The 23,042-nt window shown below is 53.9% G+C and overlaps 1 pseudogene; it reads left to right on the plus strand.

Moving 5' to 3' along the window:
* The first annotated feature begins 1,554 nt into the window (after positions 1-1,554).
* Positions 1,555-5,546, plus strand: LOC149349541 (uncharacterized; annotated as a pseudogene).
* The last annotated feature ends 17,496 nt before the right edge of the window (positions 5,547-23,042 follow it).

Here is a 23,042-nt window from a genome sequence, read left to right on the forward strand (position 1 = left end):
CACCGCTTTCCTCGGCACAGCTTATCTCCAATAGAGCCGTCTGCACTGCAACAGCCACCGAGGGCAGAGTTGCAGGAGTTCCTCTGTCAGCTGGTGGCCCAGTATCCGGCAACTACATACTGGATTTCATTACCAGTACCGTTGCTGCAGATGACTCATTATGCACTCCTTCCCACACCAATGGCACCGTCGAGGCAGTCTCAAACAGAAGAGGAGGAGCCGAAACCACTCGTGCTTCCTTCCTCGTCCGCTGTGACAAAGGCCCACATTTGGTCACCGCTTTCCTCGGCACAGCTTATCTCCAATAGATCAGCCGGCTTATCTCCAATAGAGCCGTCTGCACTGCAACAGCCGCCGAGTGCAGAGTTGCAGGAGTTCCTCTGTCAGCTGGTGGCCCAGTATCCGGCAACTACATACTGGATTTCATTACCAGTACCGTTGCTGCAGATGACTCATTATGCACTCCTTCCCACACCAATGGCACCGTCGAGGCAGTCTCAAACAGAAGAGGAGGAGCCGAAACCACTCGTGCTTCCTTCCTCGTCCGCTGTGACAAAGGCCCCCATTTGGTCACCGCTTTCCTCGGCACAGCTTATCTCCAATAGATCAGCCGGCTTATCTCCAATAGAGCCGTCTGCACTGCAACAGCCACCGAGTGCAGAGTTACAGGAGTTCCTCTGTCAGCTGGTGGCCCAGTATCCGGCAACTACATACTGGATTTCATTACCAGTACCGTTGCTGCAGATGACTCATTATGCACTCCTTCCACACCAGTCGCACAGATCAGCCGGCTTATCTCCAATAGAGCCGTCTGCACTGCAACAGCCACCGAGTGCAGAGTTGCAGGAGTTCCTCTGTCAGCTGGTGGCCCAGTATCCGGCAACTACATACTGGATTTCATTACCAGTACCGTTGCTGCAGATGACTCATTATGCACTCCTTCCCACACCAGTGGCACCGTCGAGGCAGTCTCAAACAGAAGAGGAGTAGCCGAAACCACTCGTGCTTCCTTCCTCGTCCGCTGTGACAGAGGCCCACATTTGGTCACCACTTTCCTCGGCACAGCTTATCTCCAATAGATCAGCCGGCTTATCTCCAATAGAGCCGTCTGCACTGCAACAGCCGCCGAGTGCAGAGTTGCAGGAGTTCCTCTGTCAGCTGGTGGCCCAATATCCGGCAACTACATACTGGATTTCATTACCAGTACTGTTGCTGCAGATGACTCATTATGCACTCCTCCCCACACCAATGGCACCGTCGAGGCAGTCTCAAACAGAAGAGGAGTAGCCGAAACCACTCGTGCTTCCTTCCTCGTCCGCTGTGACAGAGGCCCACATTTGGTCACCGCTTTCCTCGGCACAGCTTATCTCCAATAGATCAGCCGGCTTATCTCCAATAGAGCCGTCTGCACTGCAACAGCCGCCGAGTGCAGAGTTGCAGGAGTTCCTCTGTCAGCTGGTGGCCCAGTATCCGGCAACTACATACTGGATTTCATTACCAGTACTCGTTGCTGCAGATGACTCATGATGCACTCCTTCCCACACCAATGGCACCGTCGAGGCAGTCTCAAACAGAAGAGGAGTAGCCGAAACCACTCGTGCTTCCTTCCTCGTCCGCTGTGACAGAGGCCCACATTTGGTCACCACTTTCCTCGGCACAGCTTATCTCCAATAGATCAGCCGGCTTATCTCCAATAGAGCCGTCTGCACTGCAACAGCCGCCGAGTGCAGAGTTGCAGGAGTTCCTCTGTCAGCTGGTGGCCCAGTATCCGGCAACTACATACTGGATTTCATTACCAGTACTGTTGCTGCAGATGACTCATTATGCACTCCTTCCCACACCAATGGCACCGTCGAGGCAGTCTCAAACAGAAGAGGAGTAGCCGAAACCACTCGTGCTTCCTTCCTCGTCCGCTGTGACAGAGGCCCACATTTGGTCACCGCTTTCCTCAGCACAGCTTATCTCCAATAGATCAGCCGGCTTATCTCCAATAGAGCCGTCTGCACTGCAACAGCCGCCGAGTGCAGAGTTGCAGGAGTTCCTCTGTCAGCTGGTGGCCCAGTATCCGGCAACTACATACTGGATTTCATTACCAGTACTGTTGCTGCAGATGACTCATTATGCACTCCTTCCCACACCAATGGCACCGTCGAGGCAGTCTCAAACAGAAGAGGAGTAGCCGAAACCACTCGTGCTTCCTTCCTCGTCCGCTGTGACAGAGGCCCACATTTGGTCACCGCTTTCCTCGGCACAGCTGGCTCCGGTGCAGCAGAGTTTATCTCTTATGGAAGAAGGCCAAAACAGCGCTGTTGCAATCTGTTCCGCCTTCATCTGCAGCGACTTCAGTGTGCCAGCAATCGTCGTTGCAGACGCAGGTTCAGTCGGAGTCTGAACCACAACAACCACTGTCCTACCCATGGGAACCTGGATTTATGTGCCAAGGAGAGCAACAGGAAACAGAAGCTGTCGCACCACAGCCACAATGGCCCAGCCATTTTGTATGGCCACCGACGCAGCTTCAGCCAGATTCAGCGCTGGCAGTTCCACCGTCCTACCCCTGGGATCTTGGATTTACATGCTTAAGTGACCAACAACAGGCAGAACTTGCAACATCACCACTGCAAGAAAGCGGCTATTTTTCACTGCCGCACACGCAGCTTCAAGAATCAGCACGCTCTCACAGCTGTCTTCCAGCACTTGGGGAAGTGCACTTGGATATCATGCACAGCAACCTGACCCCTGGGTTTTAGCATCTCACAGTGAACTGCTGTCAGGAGAAAGCTGTTTTTCATTGCGGTCGACACAGGAGCAAACTGAGACTGCACCCACAGTGTTGGGTCTATGAGAATCAGAATCTGGGTGGTCGGGAGACCAGGAGCAGGGGGAACCTTCAGCATCGCAGCCACAACCTCCGCCAGGGATGGACACTCATGGTTTGCGGCCAAGCCAGTGGCAGGCATTATCAGCGCCATGCGTGCGGCGGTCGCGTCGAGGAAATGCGGACGGTCAGCCATACAGCCACAAGCTGATCGTCAGCGGTGCTTCCAGAACGTCCATAAGCATAGCGGTGTGCACATTCACATTCCGAGACCCATGCGCCGCAGTGCCGATTACACACCCGGGCATGGGCCGCAATGCCGATGTGCGCAACAGCTGAGCCGGCGTCAGCAGAAATCCGCGCCGTCCTCACAGCCGCCGATGGAGCGCTTGTATCATCAGCCTCAAAAGCCGTCAAAAAAGTGCTCTTCCCAGACGCCGCATGACAAGCGTCTGAACTCACGGGCTCAGCTGCGAGATTTTCTTCCTCTGGCTCCACCGCCACTGCCACCACGTCTGCCAGCACCTGCACAGCCAGAATCACAGCAGCCTCAGCAACCGCGGCCACTGCATCCTCCAGCCTTTGTGCAACAACCAGTGCAGACTCTGACCCTTACATTTCCGTCACCACAGCGCACGCCACTACTACCTCTATACTCGGGATACTACTCCCCACGTGCTACTACCCGCCTCAGTATTCAGTGATGGTGCCCACTCCAGTGCAATACCTTTGTCAGCCGTCTTCCCAGCAAGCACGGGGTCGTGACCGCGATGCACCCAGGTCGCCACAAAGGGGACATGTTTGGCAAGCCCGGTCCCCGGGTCCTTCCGAGCCGGCAGCACCGCCGAACCTTCCTCCGGTTCCCCCACTGCCCCAGCCGCCACCTCCGGCATCGCCGCCACCGGAGTGTACGGGAGTGAGACCGCCGCTGCCGCCGCCGTCACCACCCCGTCGGTCTGGAGTGCGCCGGCCACTGCCCCAGTCTCCGCTACCCACTCGGCCATCACCGTAGGAATCGTCGGCCCCAGCGTGCACGGGAGTGGGGCCACCTCTTCCGACACCTCCCGCGCCACACCGGCCGCCATTGCTGCTGGATTCCCCGCCGCCGACTTCGCCACGGTAGCCACGGCGTCCGGCGCGCGGCCGCGAGGGCAGCGTGGGATGCAACGTTCTCGGCGCACAGTCTGGTGGTAGGGTCGCATACGTTCACACCAATCGGCGGCGAGAGCGAGCGGAATCCGCCGCCGCGGTATAGCCGCGGCAGAGATCCCGCCGAAGCATCCATCGGAAAGCTCGATCGGTCAAGGACTGATTCAACTGATTTCTGCCGCCGGCGCCGATTCTCATCGGCCAATAGGACGGCGAGTACGAAGTTGCATTCCCGCGCGAAAAACATGGCGGCGCCCTTCGATGCATGACTATAGCATGACTCCTCGCTTTGGACTGAATGGGCCACCTACCTTTCGCTTCGTCTTACTCGCCCATCAGAAAACGTACGAGTAATAAATTTGCTTTATTTTTTTTTCTATTTACAGTGACGATTCTGCCCCCTTTAGACTTAAAAGGGGCTTTGGTTAGTTACCAACAATAGTTCCTCTGCTAGCCTCCAGATGGCGCCACTAGGCTAATCATCGTTTCTTCTCTGTTTTAAAAGTGAGGTGTTAGAAATGGCGTAACGTCCGGTAAAATAGCTGTATTTAACGTACGTAAGCGTTGCTCAAAGTCGCCCTCTTATGCTTTGAGCTCTCCGTTTGTTTTGCACGAGACGGCGCCGTATTTTGTTACGGTTCGCCTTCCTTTCTTTTAGTTCTCAGATCGCGGCTTTCCAATGACATAGGTCGTGGTGGGGGGCAACAGTAGCGAGTTTTAGCATGGCGCTGGCGTACTTGTGAATTACCGGACGCCTCCTGGGCAGATATTACAATCCAAGTTTGGCTTGAGAGATAGTAAATCACTGCGTGAAAAAAAAAAATTGTTTTGCTTACGCAATGTTTCTTTCATCGCTAGATGGTGCATATTATACAAGCATTAGCAAGAAAAAGACTACAAAATGAATTTTCAGTGCACACATATTTGTTGACATTTGACAAATTTACATATTTAGGCATTCGCGCATGAACAAAACCGTAACATAAAACAAGTTTAAATACCACGATACAAGCAAACACGCTACAGTACATGTATACAGTTACCAATAATACATGCAAGCAGGCGACATTTCGGACAGTGCTGCTCTTTCTAGGTGCTTATGCGGGACCAAAGGTTGCTGCTCCCTCCGCTGTCTGCTCACAAACTCCCTGATGACGTCGTCTAAACTTAGGAGCGCCGTTCTTTCTTTGTGTGTATGCAAAATCAAAAGATGCGATAACCTCTTTTGCGTTCTGTTGCGCAAACACGTTTTTATTCTGCGCAGAGCACTAAAAGCGCGTTCCCCAGAAGCGACAGACGCTGGTATGGAAAACAGAAGCTGAACATACCTCACGACCTGATCCATCAACTCGCGCATGTTGTGCGATTCCCATTGTAGGATCTCCAAAATGCCCAGAGTTGTTGTGGAATCAGTACCGTTTAGAAGAGTTGGTAATAGCATAAACTGCGCCGAGAGTCTGCACAAGTCAAAATCAACTGCATATATGCACTCCCAAAGCTGCCTCTAGTTCGTCTGCTGTATACCGACTACCTCCAGTGGCGCTGATTAAGATGTCTTCAAGTTTTACGAGCTGTTCCATGCCCGGCTGTTCAAAACGCTGTTTTGTTTCACTTATGATTCGGTCGGCAGCAGCGAAATGCTCCTTGCGCAGCGCGGCCTTAACGTCAAGTGCAACTGGCTGGACAGGTCTATCAGTAGTCTCATATACCTCGCAGGAGGTTTTGCGGCCTTGACATACGAGGTTCCTTCAAGCCTAGGCGCGCTGCTGCTGTGATCGTGTGCAGCCACAGCTTCTCAAACGCAGTTTCAGTGCGCAACTGGGAGATCGCCTCGCAGAGAGCCTCTGCTGCCTTTTTTGCACCTGCGGCCCACCTTCCGACGGCGTGGATCGCCAGGCTCCTGCATCGACGTTGCGTTCGCGTCCAGCGGCATCGAGGCGACCTGGCGTCGTGCACCATCCCTCTGGGGCTCGGATCACTTCTCCATCACCATAGAGCCCACTGCTAAAGAGGCGCGCCCGATGCGTACGTACGCAATCGTGAATTGGGGCCGTTTCCGCCAAGAGGTGGACGCCGCCGCTGCGTCCGGCGCCGATTACTTCACCAGTCTTGTCCGGAGCGCCCTCGCAGCCACGCGTCGCGCATAGGTGCGGGCAGGTCGGCCAACACCCGGCAATAAAGTGCTCGATCTGCGCGACAAAAGGGACAAGGCGGAGCGCAGGGCGCGACGGACGGACAAGCCAGAAGACTAGACGGTCTACAATCGGCTAGACGCCGCGGCAAGACGTCACTCCAACAAGCTCTATCGACGGCAGTGGGCTTCTCTCTGCAACACGATGGAGAAGGATCGCAGCTCGCGGCGGCTCTTTACCACCCTGCGGCGCATCACTACACCTCAGGCGAACCCTCAGCCCCTGGCCGCTCTCGCCACCTCGAGCGGCCAAACAAACCAACAGCTGGCTGAGCAGCTCGCTGACCGGTTTGCGCCACAGTGCCCCGCGAGCAGTGCAGTGACGACATCGGGCCCCAGTTTCGACGCCAGGGTCTCTTCCCCCGTTTCGGATGACGGCCCGTGCAACGCGCTCTTCACAGCGGCGGAACTGAACGACGCGCTGCGCCACTGCACCCGCTGCTCAGCGCCCGGGCCAGACGGGGTTACCTACCAAATGCTGCACAACCTGGACGCGGAGCAACGTCAAGTCCTCCTGCGGCTACTCGACCTGGTGTGGGAACGCGGGGAGCTACCTGAGGAGTGGCGCACACCCAACAAACACAAAACCTCCTCAAAATCTCCCAAAAATAACCCATCGGGACATATCGGATCTCCCCAGGAGATGCTCATTTTTCCCGAACACATCCAAAAAACATCCCCACAACTAGCGATGTCCAAAAAGTTGTGCGTCCCATGGAAAGCCCCAAAAAGTAAATGGTCGATTTCTCGGCTCTGGTTCAATAAAATTATTCCTCTTTTTCCATGCAGCCTGCAGGCATCCAAGCGCACATATGTGCCAAATTTCAGGCGCATACTTACTTTACAGGTGATGTAATACACCGGTCCACTCGTGTGAATGCATGCTGGCTCGGCCGTTCCGCACTTATCCGTTTACGTGAAATGTTTTAGCATTTTACACACAAAGGAAATATGAATTCAAAAAGTCACCCCATCTTGCCCATATAAGAACAAATAGCAGCGCCATACAGAAGTCATTACAGTTTACTAGCTGTACTTTTAGCACGACTTGTAGCCTGTCGTCCATACCGGCGACAGCACCATACACCACCACAATCAAAATGCGTCAAAGAAAAACAATACAGACGAATTGAAAGTCCATGACGAACAAGACTTCCGTTCAACGGCGTAAATTTGAATGAATACAAGCAGCAGACGCAAACGTATATGCACCTTTTAATACACAATTTGTACATAGCACTTCGGCGCCATGCATATAATGATGGCCACTTTTTTTCTGTAGCTCTGAGAAATCTGCAAAATGGAGCAAGTAAAACAGAACACGGGCTGGAAGTTGACAAGTTATCTAAGGGCTACAAAAGCAGATATGCACACGCAAAAGCAAACGTATGTAAAGAGCAACTTGGATGACAAAAGAAAAGGCGAGATGGGCGTACCCTGCACAGGGGGTTTCTTCAAGTTGAAACCCCCTCTCGCTTAAAGACTCGGAGCAAGTTTCAGCGACATGTTATCAAAACAGAAAAAAAAGTTCTACTTGGCGAAAATAAAAAAGTGCAAAATGGGGCCTGCAGTATGTTTAATAAATAAATAAAATAAACCAACATACCTTGACGACGTTGCCTACGGAAACCCAGGGATGAAATAGAAGGCTGCAACAGCTGAAACCATGAATTAAACGCAGCCTTCTGTCCTGCGCCTTCTCACAGCGCAGCGAACGCTCAGATATACGCCTTACACCCTCATAACGATCCTGGGAGTTTTATTTTCTTGTGACTAAGTGTGGGGATAAGACTGCTTGAAGCAAGGCGGGCGGGGGGACGTCTTGAGGCTGGTGCAGTGGCGCGCTGCATCCATGGTGCGGCAGACCGCACATGCGGCACAGTCCGGCGTGGGAGTCGAGATCAAGGCACGATTAATCCAGTGCGGGAGAGTCAATATAGCCACGCGAACACTGCACAAACTATACCGCTGCGACAGGATGGCTGGGCGGTGGCGATGTAGGTAGAGCAGGCTAATCCATGAGCACTCGCAGAAAGAGTGTGATGGGTCTCCGAAGGTTCTTCCCGTCTATGACCGTTGTAGAGGGCCACGCTTCCACCACCAACGCGCTGCAGTCGTCGGAGGCGCTGAGCAATGCAGGGTGCGTGTGAGGAGTCGCCTATTAATTGCCACGAACTCCGCCACCGAGAACGCCGCCTCGAACAGCGGCATCAGTAGGGCCGTGAAGCTGCGCAAAGGTCTTGCGATGCGCCGCCGCTGCATCAGTTCCAAAAGGAATGGTATGGGCATGCCGAGGTCCGCGGGAAAATTCCGTGAATCGTTGGCGTAGTGATGAGAGCAAGAACTGCCGCGCGCTGGGGCTTGTGCTCGAACGGCTGGGGCAGCGCGAATAAGGGTACGCAAGATGGCTTCCGTCCAGCGAGGAAGCCGGGCGAGCGACGGGAGGCCATTTTACTGCACTTCTGCTAGACAGCGGCGCAGCTAGGAGCGCCGACAGCCGGAGGTGCCTGGAGGGGCCACCACACAATGTTGAAGTTGGACGGCAGCAGGGAAAACGCTAGAAGACGGAAAAGCTGGTGACCGCCGCTTCCGGCGGCGCGATGAAAATGCAGACCGCCGTAGCCTGCCTGCAGCATGGAGCCGACGGCCCACGTGTGAGAAACGCATGCGCCGAGAGAGATGCGGGGTTAACCGCTTCCTTCGGCTGTTCGAATGAAACTGCCGTTTCATCTCTCAAAACGACGAGTGCAAGAGCAAAACCTTCTCTCCCCGCAGCTTGTGGCGCGAAGGAGAGAGAAAAGAGAGCGCGAGTAGTCGATTTTTATTTCTTGTTGAAAATCATTGGTCCCGAGAACGTTATGCCCAGTTACATTTCTGGGACCAAAATGCATTAACTCGCTTTTGTTGCTGCTTAACACTCCAGAAAAAAAAACGTTTTAAGGCGAAAGCCTTTAATGCCTCATCGTTGTAAGCAGGAGTTGTCGACAGAAATGTCACGCTTTTCAGTTGGTCGAAACGATCGTGACGTCACAGTGCGCGAATTTCAAACGGGGCCGATTGTACTTGCAGCCAATTGTACATGCAACCAATTAAAGGGATCGTATAGTGATGTTCCAAGTAAGTAGGACTGAGTCTAGTTAATTGCTTAATCACCCAATTAGCGTAATTAAGCTTTCTAGTCAGACCACATAGATAAATAACACCGAGTATGAAATTGGTCGAATTAAGGAATCGTACCAGGGTCTCCGGAGTGCGAGACGAGCACGCTAACCACTCCGCCATGCCAGCTCGATGGTTTGCAATGAACAAAGGCGCATCTAGTGAATACGGTGTCTTCGTTCACTCCCATCTTCCTCCCTTCCCTTAAGGCGAGGTTCAGGTGTCCACCGAAATATGCGAGACAGATACATTTCTTTTCCTCAAAAACTAATTTACCGACAAGCAAGACGTAGAGCCGAATGGGCGATGGCGTTCTGTGGACTCCCTGGCAGCGTTGCAAGACGCTATCACGTTCCACACTCAGAGGCGAAGCTTAACATCGTAACCACACTTCAGTGACACTAGCAGCAACACCGCGCTCAAGGCTTTCGCCTATCCGCGCTTTAGGTCTACAAAGCGCACCCCTGAATTTTTTAGACCTTTAGTGGGAGCACTGCCTTTTTGCTTGTGTTTCTATGTCGTGCCTCTATGGTCTGGAAACGTTTGATAAACGTTGTACTGGGACTGGGACATTCCATCCTTTTTTGGAGTTTGTGAGGAGGTTTTGTGTTTGTTGGGCAGCGGTCGTCTGCCCGATACCGAAGCCAGGCCGCCCACCCACGGATCTCAGCGTATACCGGCCAGTGGCGCTAACGTCGGCGGCATGCATGCAAGCTGATGGAGCATATATGGCGCTCCAACGCCTGCATGCGCGGGCCGCGGAGGCGGACTTGTTCGATGAGCGCCAGACAGAGTTTCGCGGGATGCGCTGCGCGGCAGATTCAATCGCGGACGTTGTCTCCGCGCTCGAGCACGCCGCGGCGGCGCGGCAGCTAGCACTGCTCTTGCTGCTAGACGTGTCGAGTGCGTTTGACAACGTCCACCGTGCGGTAATTCTCGCGAGGCTGGAAGAGGCGGGCGTGGCCGGTCGCCTGTTGCGTTATGTACACAGTACAGGGGTTTCTCAACGCGCGCACTATTCGCGTGCGCGTGGGAGCGGCTCTCTCTCAGCCCCGCCCGGTGGATCTAGGCGTGCCGCAGGGGTCGGCGTTGTCCCCGTCCCTGTTCAATGTGGCGATGTCGGCGGTGCCGGCATGTCTGCCCACAGGCAGCCGGCACCGCGTGCACATCTTCATATAATAATAATAATAATAGTTTATTTTTCCTCTTTTACAAAGGAAAGGAGACGCGGACGACATCGCTCTGTGGTGCTTGGGACCTCCGGGCGAGGCTTCCCGCGTGAGAGACTGCCTCCAAGGGTCCCTTGGCGCTATCGGCGACCGGTTGCGGGGCCTCGACCTGGCGCTTTGCGCGGACAAGTCTGCAGCCATGGCCTGCGGGGCTCGCAGATGCGCCCGCCTGACGCCGCTGCCGTGGAAGAGCTCCGCGCGGTACCTCGGCCTGGAAATCGACCAGCGCCTCTCCTTTCGCCCCGCGGCGACCAGGGCCTGCCAGCAGATGAAGAGGACTACAGCCGCCGTGCACAAGCTCACCGCCCGGGGCCAGGGGATTTCTCAGCAGGCTGCGCTGCGCCTCTACAACGCCGCAGCCTTAGGGGCGATACTCTACGCGCTGCCCCTCGTCACGGTGCGCAAACCATCATGGAAGGCACTGGAGGTGCAGCATCGCAAAGCGCTGCGAACCTGCCTCGGCCTACCCGGAAATTCGCAATGCGAGGCGACACTGGCCGAGGCGGGCGCGTGGCCGCTGCAGCTACAGGCCACGCAGCGCTCGCTGCACCACATCGACCGCCTTCACCGCGCACCAGACGGCGGGGAACTCCTGCAGCGCCTTCGTCAATACCCGCGCTCAAGAATGGGCGCGGCACTACAGGAATATGACCAGCTGACGCGCGCCACGCCCACCTACGGCCTCTGCTCCCCCTTTCTCCTCACGACGGAGGTACAGCGAGAGATCGTCGGCATCGCGGGAAAACGCAGCACACCCCTATGTGCGGTGCAGTAGCTAGCCGGAGCAACTGCGCGACCATCTGCTTGTGTTCACTGACGGCTCCGTGGTGAGCGAAAACTGCTCGCTAGCCGCAGCGGCCACCATCCCCGCCCTGCAGCTGCACCGCCAGCAAAGAGTGTCTGCGGAGCTACTGGGTCTTCGCCCGGCCTTGGACCTGGTGCTCACCCTTACTCCGCCGCCACCCAGGTGTGCTCTGCTGTGTGATTCCCGTGCCGCCCTTAGCCGCCTGCAGACTACCGGCCATGGCACCCCGTTGCTGTGCGCGTTACGCGAGCGCATTGAGCGCCTCGCGGAGCATAGATGCAGTATTCGCGTGCAGTGGGTGCCCGGTCACTGCGGCATCCGCGGCAACGAGCAAGCTGACGAGCTCGCCACCGCCGCACATCAGCTTCCTCCCAGCGACGAACCGCTCGCCCTGGAAGACGTGCGTGCGGTGATCTACGACCACCTCCGTCAGCAACACCCGGACCCTCGCATCGCGCGAGGAGAGCGCATTTCTCTCCTCGGCGCGCGCTCATTGCCGCGCCTGGGGGTGGTGGTGTAAACTTTATTGGCCACGAAAAATTACAGGTGGGGGGCAGAGCCCCCCTCATGGCCTGCGGGAGTGGCCCACACAGTGGGTTCCTCCCTTACAAATGGTGTGCCAGACCCTGGAGGGCCAGCCTGTTAGAGGCACTGGTGATGGCGAGTCGTTGGTCTTGGAGTGCTGAATGGACATCAGCTGTTCCCAGTAAGTGAGTGCCACCTCTGGGGGAGGGGGGTGCGGGTAAGTGGAACAGGTGAGCAGAACATGCAGAAAGTCGCCTGGTTTGCCACATAGTCGACAGGAGGAGGAGAATAGGTCAGGGAAGCGTCCGTGCATGACTATCGGGTATGGGAGTGTGCGAGTTTGAAGCCTGCGCCAGAAAGTTGATTGCGTGGTTGATAGCGAAGGGTGAGGAGGTGCGTATATCTGTCTGTTGAAACGATAGTGTTGTAGGATGTCACTGAAATTTAACAGGCACTCCCCTTCGACGGAGGAGGCGGTGTGCTCACCCGCCCGGAGGGTAAGATCTCGGGCGAGGGCATGCGCCTCCTCGTTTCCGGGTAGTCCGGCATGTGCTGGCGCCCAGATGAGCGTTACGGTTCTGGAGGGATTCCTGCGTCGGAGTATGCTGCTGGCTTGCCGAGAGATACGACCAATGCTATAATTTAGGATTGCTGTTTGCGAATCGGATATAATTTTGGTAGCGGCTGAAGAGGAGATGGCTAGAGCGATAGCCGCCTCCTCTGCCGTGGTTATGGATGAGGTAAGAATGGTTCCTGCCGTGATGGGGCGGCCGTCACTGCGAACAGCCACTATAGCTGCCTGTGCGCCTGATGCGTAGAGCGAGGCATCAGTATATGCTACATTGGGATCCTCTCCGTAAGCTCTGTGTAGTGCTAAGGCCCGGGCCTCTCTGCGCTTTTTATCGCGCTCCGGGTGCATGTGTTTAGGGAGGGGGGGTATCTGAACTGCAGCTCTTATGGGAGTGGGGATTGTGTCAGTGCCGGGTGTAACGCTGACAGGCGATATGCGAAAAGACTGCAGCAGAGCTCGTCCTGCAGGGGTGCGTGTGAGTCTGGCTAGTTGTGCCGTTTTGGTGGCCTCACAGAGTTCCTCGAAAGTGTTATGTATTCCTAGTCGAAGAAGGCGCTCTGTGGAAGTGCATGGGGGAAGGCGTAAAGCTGTGCGCGTACTGCTCCGAATGAGGCCGTCTAGGCGTTCTCTATCTTTCGCTAAGAGGGGCAGATACGGTAGTGCATATGTTATTCTACTGGTGATGTAAGCCTGTGTTAGTCGAAGCGTGTTTGGTTCCCGTAGGCCCGATTTTCTGTGTGCCACACGTTTGATGAGCCTAGTGGCTTGTTGTGTGTGCGTTTGTAGCGCTTGGATCGTGTCAGTGTGAGAGCCAGAAGTAGTGAGAAACATTCCCAGTATGCGAACCTTTGGCACTGTGGGAATCGGTTCCTTGCCCAAAACGAGCTGAATATTCGGTGGTGTGTAGGTTGGGTATCGACTTGAGTAATTTAGGTAATCCCATCATGGCTATGTTAAAGAGAGTCGGGGAGAGAACCGCTCCCTGTGGGGTGCCTCGTGCTCCGATGTTGATGTCGTTTAAGGAATGCGGTCCGAATGAGAGATGGGCCGTGCGATTACTGAGGAAATCGCGAATGAAGTTGTACATGCGTTGTCCAACGTCAAGGGATTGTAGGTTCGTTAGGATAGCCGAGTGGGTAACGTGATCAAAGGCCTTATTGAGGTCTACTCCTAATATGGCTTTCGTATCCTTTGTTTTGGGTTCCAGTATCTGATGTTGTAGTTGGAGGAATACATCCTGCGCTGACAATCCTGGTCTAAAACCATACATGCTGTTAGGGAGGAGCTCATTATCCTCCAAGTAGTTGCTGAGTCGCGTCTGAATGACATGCTCGAAGAGCTTGCCTACACATGAAGTAAGAGAGATGGGTCGGAGATTAGTATGGTGAAGCGGCTTGCCTGGCTTGGGCAGAAATACAACTTTCGCTGTTTTCCACTGAGGAGGTAGGGAACCGTTTTGCCAGCACTCGTTGAAATAGGCTGTTAAGACTTCGATAGAGGGGGTGTCCAGATTTCGTAGTGCCCTGTTCGTGATCCCATCCGGTCCCGGAGCGGAGGATGTGTTCAGTTTGTGGAGTTCTGCCCTTACCTCAGCTTCTGTAATGGGCTGGTCTAAGAGTGCGTTTGGGGCGCCTTCGTAGTCGGGGTGAGTTTGGGCAGGGAATGGTGGAAGGTAGAGGTCTTTAAGCTGTTGTAAGAGGTCCTGTGGTTGAACTGTGCTGCCATGAATGAGTTTAGTGAAGTTATGATTCTGGGTCGTTTTGGACTGCGTTGGGTCTAGAAGATGCCTAAATAGGCGCCATGTCTGAGAGAGACTCATGTTTCCATTCAGACGAGTGCATAAGGTCTCCCAATTTTGCCTCATCAGAGTGGTTGCGTGCTTCTCTATTTCTGCATTTAGTCTACAAAGTCTTCTTTTAAGAGTTCGGTTCCACCGTTGTTTATGCCAGCGGCGCTCAAGGTCCGTTTTTGCCTCCCACAAACGCAAGAGGCGTGTGTCTACCGCCTCACTGGGGCAATCCGGGGGGGTAGTGCGAGTAACTGCTCGTATATCCTGTTGTAGTTTTGTGGTCCACGCCTCTATGTCCGTTATGGATGTGTGCGTTCTATTGCTGCGGCATTTTCTGAGAGATTCCCAGTTCGTGATAGTTGGGTGTTCAGGGGAGGGTTTGCCAATTTGGCTATGGAGCGTAATCTCTATAATGTAGTGATCGCTGCCTACATTTTCATTAGTGTTGCACCATTTTGCATCAGGAATGGAGTGTGTGAATGTGAGATCTGGTGTGGTGTCCCTGCTCACACTTGTTCCCACACGAGTGGGGTGATCGGAATCAGTAAGAAGTGTGAAGCCTTCCTGCTGTGCGGACAGCCAGACTCGGCGGCCCTTTGGAGTGTCTGTAGGGTACCCCCATGCTGTGTGTGGGGCATTGAAGTCCCGTACAATTAGCAAGGGTTGCTTATGCGCAAGTTGTTTTACAAGTGAGAAAAGCCGGTCGAAGTTAGGGAGAGCTCTTTTAGGGGGGCTATAAATATTTAGAATAAAGAGACTGTGGAATTTTGGGTTATTGGGTACAAGCTCAATGCAGATATGGTCAATGTCGCAAACGGGGAGGCTGTGCACCAATACGGGACACGTACGTTTAACAAGAAATGCTACGTTGTGTGGTGCCTCCGATGAGGGTAAATAAGGCGTATATCCCGGCAGGGTAATGCGATTAATCGGTTCCTGTAGCGCCAAGACATCCGGGCCTGAAGCACGTTGTAGAAGTTGTTGGAGGATCCCTCGTTTTCTCCCAAAACCCCGGCAGTTCCACTGCCAGACCGTGCATAAAGGTTTAGAGGGCGCCATCATGTGGCAGCGATGGGAGTGCCTGTTGCGTTAAAGTGGGAGGAGTATGACTTATGTTCGGGGTTGGGGGGTCCTGATGCTCTGGTGTCTTTGGTTTGCGCTTACGATAGGGGTGACTGTCAAATCCAGCCAGATGCTCTTCTATTTCCTGAAATCTGCGGGCTGTGCGTTCTGCGTGCTCTTCCAGCGCTTTATGGAAGGTTGTAGAAATTTGGACGAACATTTGATCGATTTTTTTCGAAAGCGCTGCTTCTAGCTTAGTTACTATGGTGTGTTCAATACGTTCGACCAGGCGAGCTTCTAGCCGAGCACAGAGAATGTTTTCAAGGCGATCTGCCACTGCTTGGAGGTCTGCATCCGAGAGAGCTACGCTTGTTCTAGCGCTATTGCTCGGGGAGGGTAGCGGTTCGAGATCGGGCTCTGGGTCCTCATGCATGGGTGCGGTGGGGGGATGGTCATTGCTTTGAGGGTTAGTGTCTTGTTGATTTGGTGAGACAGGATCGTGAGTGGGGTTAGAATTGGGGGAAGGAAGTGAGGAAGAAGGGGATGGTCCCCCAGAGGTAGCACTTAGCTTGGCTTCCAGTAATGCGATGCGTTGGAGGAGCATGGCGTTTTCTTGAAGCCGCCGTTGTGCTGCATTCTCCGGCGTTGAGGTTGGCTGTATTGTGCTGTGCTCCGGCGGTGTAGAGCCTCGCGGTGACTGCGCCACTTTCTGCGCCCATGTATCCTGCTTGCTTGCGGTGGACCCCGTGAGGTCTTGCTGCGGCTGGGTAAGTGCAGGCCAAGACGACGGATGCTGGTCTATTTGTTGGAATGCTTGCTTCGCAGGGTACTGAAGCCGTTTTGTGCCTGGGTTCCGTGCCTTGCAGGGTCCTGTGCCCGTGAGGTGCGGGCCGTTGCAGTGGATACATTTAGGTATGCACTGTGGGTCTGTACTGGGATGTTGTGTCCCACATCTGGGGCATAGATGGGTCTTTGGTAAGGGACAGACGTCGTAACGGTGGCCCGGTTGCCTACAGTTCGTGCAGGCGTCTGGGCTACCTCTGTAAGGCGTGCATCTGTAGATGGTGCCCATATAGTTGATGGCGTAGGGGACCTTGTCCGCGTCGAATGTAATGAGGATGGAGTTGGTCTTCCCCATTCTGCGTGCAGCCAAGATGGTGTGGTCTGGATTCCCTTGCACGATAAATTTGTAGATTTCCTCGGGCGTCTCTTGATAGTAGGCGTTCGTCAGTACTCCTCTAGTGGCGCCCGGGGGCGGTGCCGCATAAGCTGTGCACTCGTACCGTGTGTCGTCGATGGACAGGTGGGTGACTCCTATCAGGTGTTGAACGGTTTCGGTGTGCGTTGTGGCTATGGTAAATGTATTGTTGGTTGGGTGGATACGCAGCACAGCGTATCGCAGCCGCGCCTGCAGCGCGCGATGATCATCCGAATATGCGTCGGCTGCGTGTGGCCCGGGGAAAGATGGGTGTGCCACGGACTTTCGCCGAGCGACGCGTGCGCTGACTGCGGCGCAGTGGAGACATTGGAGCACATGCTCCGGCACATGCAGTGCCGCGTCGCGAGATGCTCGCGGCCTACAGGGCGCTGAGAATCATCCCGGACAGTCTCGAGGCGCTCCTGTGGCCGCGAGGCAGTGCGCGCACCAGTGACAGAACAATGGTGAGTCTCTGTGCGTTCATCGAGCAGGTGGGCTTGACTTCACGCTTGCTCTTCGCCAGGTAGTGCACGCGTGACATGAACGCTCTGTTGGTGCTATACCTCGGACGGTATACGCGGCCGGACGCCCCACCCCGGCCGCTACTGCAGTGTGCCGCGCGCGCGATTAGTCCGAGACAGGACGCTACGTGCGCGCGGCTATGTACATACAGTTTACTTCTTATGTAAGTAATTGTGCGCAGTGGCCGCTCGCGCGCACTTATTTTCGGACAATGCTTGGACATTAGCGCGCGAGCGGCGCGAACTTGATTACTTTTGTATTTTGTAAATAGTGTACAAAGCTCTCCCCTGTCCTTTCTTGCTGTCGCTCCCCTCTATACTTCTCCTCACTATCCTCTCCCTTTCCCTTTCATTTCCGCCGGCTGCAGCTCGGGTGCTTAAGATATTAGATAGCAATTGCCGCGGCCGGCAACACTCTTTTGCTTCACTTTTTTATTTATTTTTTTAAATAAACCACTACCACCACCACCATGCCTTTGTTCAAGGAGACGCCCGAGGGCGATTACTGGCAGCGGCGCCACCCGCGCCGTAGACAAGGGAGAAACGCGAAAGATTGACAGCCGCTCGTCTCGGTGCGTGGCGGCAGGCATTGAGTGCTGTCTGCCTGGCGGTGGTACATACATGGTCGCAGGGTCATTGCCGCTGCGTTGGGTACTGCCTAAGGAAAACCCCTTAAGTCGGGAAAACGGGGTGGCAGTGACGCCGCAGTGAAAGAAAGGAGTCGTCAAAGTATCCGTCCGTCGTGTCGGCCGCCACTGTTCTTTACAGGTGTCACCTGGGAGCGCGTACTCGGAGAAGCACCACTGTAGCACAACCCAGCACTGCCTCTGAGAATGTCTTAAAGGGGTGGAGACATCAAATTTTGAAGCTATAAAAAGCCTGCTATGGGATTCCTATGTATACAAGGGCACTCACAGCCAGGTGTTGGACTCAACAAACGTTTAAAAAATATTTCAATTCGGTTCCAAAGATTACCTAAATGCTCATTCTCACGATCTAGACCCATCGCTAGCGCCATCAACGCTGACGTCACAAGGTAGGTAGAAAAATTAAAGTTTTAGTGACGTCATACCAAAATACAGTGACGTACGATGAGCGGGGCACAGCCGCGTGAGCGCAGTCGACGCACCAGCGAGCCGCATTTGCTGCTGACCGCCACTCGCTCGGTTTGCGGCGCGCCGTTGCGAACAGCGTCGCAACGTCCGATTGCAGCTCGTCGCCTGCGTCCGGCCTGCTAGATGTCAACGGCGGGCCGCTCGCGGCAAACGCAACGACGGGAAGCGACAGCAATGCGAGCGCGGAGAGCGGCAGCGTCATGATGACATAGGGCGCACTCCTTGGAGCCGGGCGGTCTGCCAGTCTTCGTGCCGACCGCCGTCATCTGAAGAACGCGATAGTATTGTTTGTTCACGTTCATAGCAAACCCTGGGATATATGAATATCAAAAATGCATCGTTTCTGACGATCGTTGGCAAATACCGAGTTCCTGGTAGAAGTGATGACTGCGATGCAAGCAAATATCATCCCATAGCCGGTTTTGTGCTGCTGCTACCTGGTGCGGTTCGCCTGCCGTCTGCTAGCTCCGTTGCTGAAGACGTCGTGGAAATCGAACATATCTTTTATTATGGGACGAGTTCACAGTAAAGGGGTGCCGAGCGGAGCACGTTTCTGAGCGCTGGCCAGTCCCGAAGCGCCCTCAGCTGCGGAGTCGATGCGAAACCAGCTAGGCCTAGCGACGACTAGGGCAGTCTGGGACCAGCGCGCAGGTCGTCGCCCGGCGTTGCCGCAGGCAGTGTCGTTGCCGTAAGAGCCACTTTTAGCCCAGTCATGCTGTCGTATCTCGAATCTAGGAAGCATCCTTTCTGGTAGCATGGCTGTTTCGTATTTTCTTGTTCGGACGTGAAGTACGCCGAGCCTGCCGGCCGGTCGGCCAGCCTGGATACCGTCTTCCGACGTCATAAAAGCATAGGTCGGCACGCTCACTCATGAGTGCACTCATATCGCCTCACTCACACTCACGTCTGTGAGTGTGAGTGTGAGTGAGCGGTCGTGAGTGTGAGGGGACGTGAGTGTGAGTGGATGGGAGTGAGGGTGGTCACGAGTGTGAGTGCGAGTGAGTGGTTGTGAGTTTGAGTAGACGCGAGTGTGAGTGCTAAGTGAGTGGATATGAGTGCCGGTGGTCATGAGTGTGAGTGCGAGGGAGTGGATGTCAGCATGGGTGGCCATGAGTGTGAGTGAGTGGATGTGAGCGTGAGTAGAAGTGAGTAGTGAGTGGACATGTTTGATGAGTGGCTGTGAGTGGACATGAGTGGCAATGAGTGGTTGTGATGGGGTTGTGAGTGGAAATGAGTGGTTGTGAGTGGACGCGAGTGGCAATGAGTGGTTGTGAGTGGACATGAGTGGCAATGAGTGGCTGTGAGTAGACGTGAGTGGCAATGAGTGGTTGTGAGTGGACGTGAGTGGCAATGAGTGGATGTGAGTGGTGGGTGGACGCGACAGCGAAGTCAATCGCGTATGTTTCGCGACCACGATACCCGCTTAGCTATTTTCATGTTGTTGAGAGCTGAGGGAAGCAAATATTCACTACTGAGGGCGCTCGAGGCAGCATAAGGAATCATGCTCGTGTCTTTGGACAACCGAAGCAGAGGATTCCGCTGGCACAGAAACGGCACTATTTCGTTGCATTTGTAGTTCACCATCGGCACGAGCGCAGACCCTTCGCGGATGCAATGTGCCGCTACAAGTTTTGTGAGATCCTTTATCGAATTTCGCATTGCCAGTCCTGAAAATATAGACAGGTGTATCTTGCCACGCTCCCCGCACGGCTCGATCTCATATACACAAGAGTTACGATGCTTACTGCTGAAACAACGACTGTCCGCTTCTTGGCAATAACTACCGTAAGAGGGGATCTCGAGTGCTGCAGTGGACTCTGTTTTTTTTTGTGTGTGTGCCCAGGTTTGTGCATTGCAGAGCTTTGCTCTGGCCGTAATTTCTTGATTGGGCCGGACCCACGCGAAAACCTGACCTACTTGGCGCCGAAGCTTTGTCACTGGGGGAGTCAAATCGAAATGAGCTTGTGAAATGCGATTTTGTTTATTTTTCGTGTTTTCAGTGAAGTAAGTGGATTAGCTTCTCTTAGCACGCATCGATTTCCACAATCCTACCCACACTGATATCTGGATAGCATGAGTTATCTTTTGAACCGGATACTACGATTTCCTCTGAGAACTTCTGGATAGCGCTTTTTCCCACTAAAGTCTTTTAGTTTCAGAAGGGCGCGCGCAACAAAATGGCTCACAAGTTACCTGCATACGCATTCTTCCGCGAACGACGTTAAAAAATAATCAGGTGAAATGTAAGCGCCCCTTATCACCACGCGGATGCGCAGGTGGTCTCCGCACACACTAGCCTCAAAAACATCGCGCTGGTTTGTAAAACCTCCTTCAGACAGGGATTATGTGCAATGCAGAAAACGTTCTGCACGGCAGACATGTCCACAGATCGGTCACACATAGTAGCTTAGGAGGTTTTGTAAATGGATTGCTAATGACAACTCCCCTTAGCATCGTTATTACGTGGGGAAATCCTCTACTTGCGGCCCATTCCAGCCATTTTGCTTTGCATGAGGAAATCACTCGATTGTTTGAAAAACACGCTCCATTTTCCACGCCGTGAAAAGTATTCATAGTTGCCATTTGACTCCAATGTGTTCATGCAGAGTCACGGAACGTCGTTGTCAAGCAAGACCAAATATTGGTAATTAGACACCATCCAATACTATTGTCAAGACAAATTCATTATTTTACTTAGACACGGTCATAGGCGCGCGCACAAGAAAGGGAGGTGCGCCGCCCCCCCCCCCCCCCCTCCCCTCAGTTGTCTAATCTCCCTAATCGCCAAGTCTGCCTCATACAATTACTTGTTGGACCTGTTCCGGCACAATTTACAGTGCAGTGCTATGTCCAATCAGGTTTTTTAGTGGCCGAAGACCCATGATGTTGCGTTCAAGAACTGTTTACTGGCCGGGTAATTTTGAAGCAAGCTTTTCAGGTTCTTTTTCGCTGTGACAGTGAAAAAAAAAAAACAAATCTGTCACATTTGCTGGGGTTTAGAGAGAATGGAAATTACTCTGGAAGCGGGATGTTACATTGATACTTCAGCGACGCAGTGACATACCTTCCTCTTCCGGTACTCACGTGGTGAACAAGGGAGCCGAAAGCCTCAGTGTGCTTGCGAGCGTTTCAACAAGAGGGCTGTCTTAATCAGGATGAAGACAAGACCTCTTGCGGAAACTCTGGCAAGCACCCTTAGCCTTTCGCCTCCCTTCGTTCACATTTTGAGTGTGACGGAACCAGCGGCTTATTCTCTCTATACCATGTATTCCTCTGCCGATGTTACAGATTAAAATAAAAACTACTGCTGAATAATATCTTGTATATTTTGAAATTACATCGCATGGAAATAAATGTTCTATAATCATTCCTCACCTTTGCGCTCCGTTCTGGCCGTAAGGGCCTAGGAGAGAACGTTGGGGGTGGGGTTGGGGGGGGGGGGGGGTGCACTGCGCTGAAACATGGCTCATTTTCATGGAGAACCCTGCGCACGCGTATAGACTCCGTTAAAAAACTTCTCTAAGCATCTTAGCTGACGCTGAACTGGCACTCATCGTCTAAGCAACAAGCCCGGAAGCGCACGTGCGTACCATTCAGTGCATGGAATATGCGTGATCAGTGACCACTTTCATCGAGCAGTGAAGCTGTGAAAATTGGCCAAATAGCCCGACAAAGCATGGGCCGCTCAGCACCCCATCTTTGAGACGCAGGCTATGCTAGGGGAGCCATGGGGGCAGTCGGCTGCGGCAGTAAATCTCTCAACCCCTCCGTTGTTAGCAAACAAGGAAAAAGTGAGTGAACGTGAATGAGAGTGAGCGGACATGAGTGTGAGTGGTTGTGAGTGTGAGTGAGGGGTTGGGAGTGCGAGTGGTCATGAGTGTGAGTGAGTGGTTGTGAGTGCGAGTGGTCATAAGTGCGAGTGTGAGTGGACATGAGTGCGAGTGTGAGTGAGTGGTTGTGAGTGTGAGTGGACATGAGTGCGAGTGTGAGTGAGTGGTTGTGAGTTGAGTGGACATGAGTGCAAGTGTGAGTGAGTGGTTGTGGGTGCGAGTGGCCATGAGTGTGAGCGTGAGTGAGTGGTTGCGAGTGTGAGTGGACATGAGTGTGAGTGTGAATGAATGGATGTGAGTGCGAGTGGACGTGAGTGTGAGTGTGATTGAGCCACCTCTATTGGTGCCGAGGTATGCATAAAAGCGAGCTAAAGAGTGTTCTTGACGTAAATAATAAACCATAGGACAAGAAATGTGAAAAAAGTGTCATTTTTGAGGATCGCTGACCAATACTGAGCTGCTGAGTGCGTGTGCGCGTGCGTGTGCGCAAGCTTGTGCACGTGCGTGTGCGCGTGTGTGCGCGCGTGCGTGTGCGTGCGCGTGTGTGCGCTTGCGTGCGCGCGTGCGTGTGTGCACGTGCGTGTGCGTGTGCGCGTGTGTTTTGACTCGGATTAAGTGAAATTTGGAGATTAGCAACCACGGTGCAAGAAAGGTGTTCCGACAGTGGTGGTGGTTTAAAGCATTTATTATATGTACAGAGAGGTCGTTTGGGAGGTGACCCCTAGTGGGTCATCCCCCTGACAACACTAGTTGGGGCCTCTATTCCAGGACCCCATTTGACTCTACCGCAGCTCGGGTACGCTGGACAATGGCCTGTTGGGCCAGGAGGCCGTGGCAGCCAGTGTTAACCTGCACTTGAAACTGGCGCTGCACGCTCGCGGCACCCAGAGGCACCGCTTCGGAACTTTACAGAACTGGTGCACCGAGTGGAGGCAAATCGAACGCACCTTTAGAAACCCTATGGAGAAAAGTAAACAAGAGCACGCTCGGAAACTCGTCAGTTTCCGGCTTCGCAAAATGTTGCGTCGGGTCGACTCTGCTAAAATTTCCCTCCGTGAATAAAAACCTCGCCGAAAACTT

Source organism: Amblyomma mixtum, chromosome 3 (assembly GCF_055824585.1).
Source record: "Amblyomma mixtum isolate Tamu chromosome 3, ASM5582458v1, whole genome shotgun sequence".
In the NCBI taxonomy this organism is placed as follows: domain Eukaryota; kingdom Metazoa; phylum Arthropoda; class Arachnida; order Ixodida; family Ixodidae; genus Amblyomma; species Amblyomma mixtum.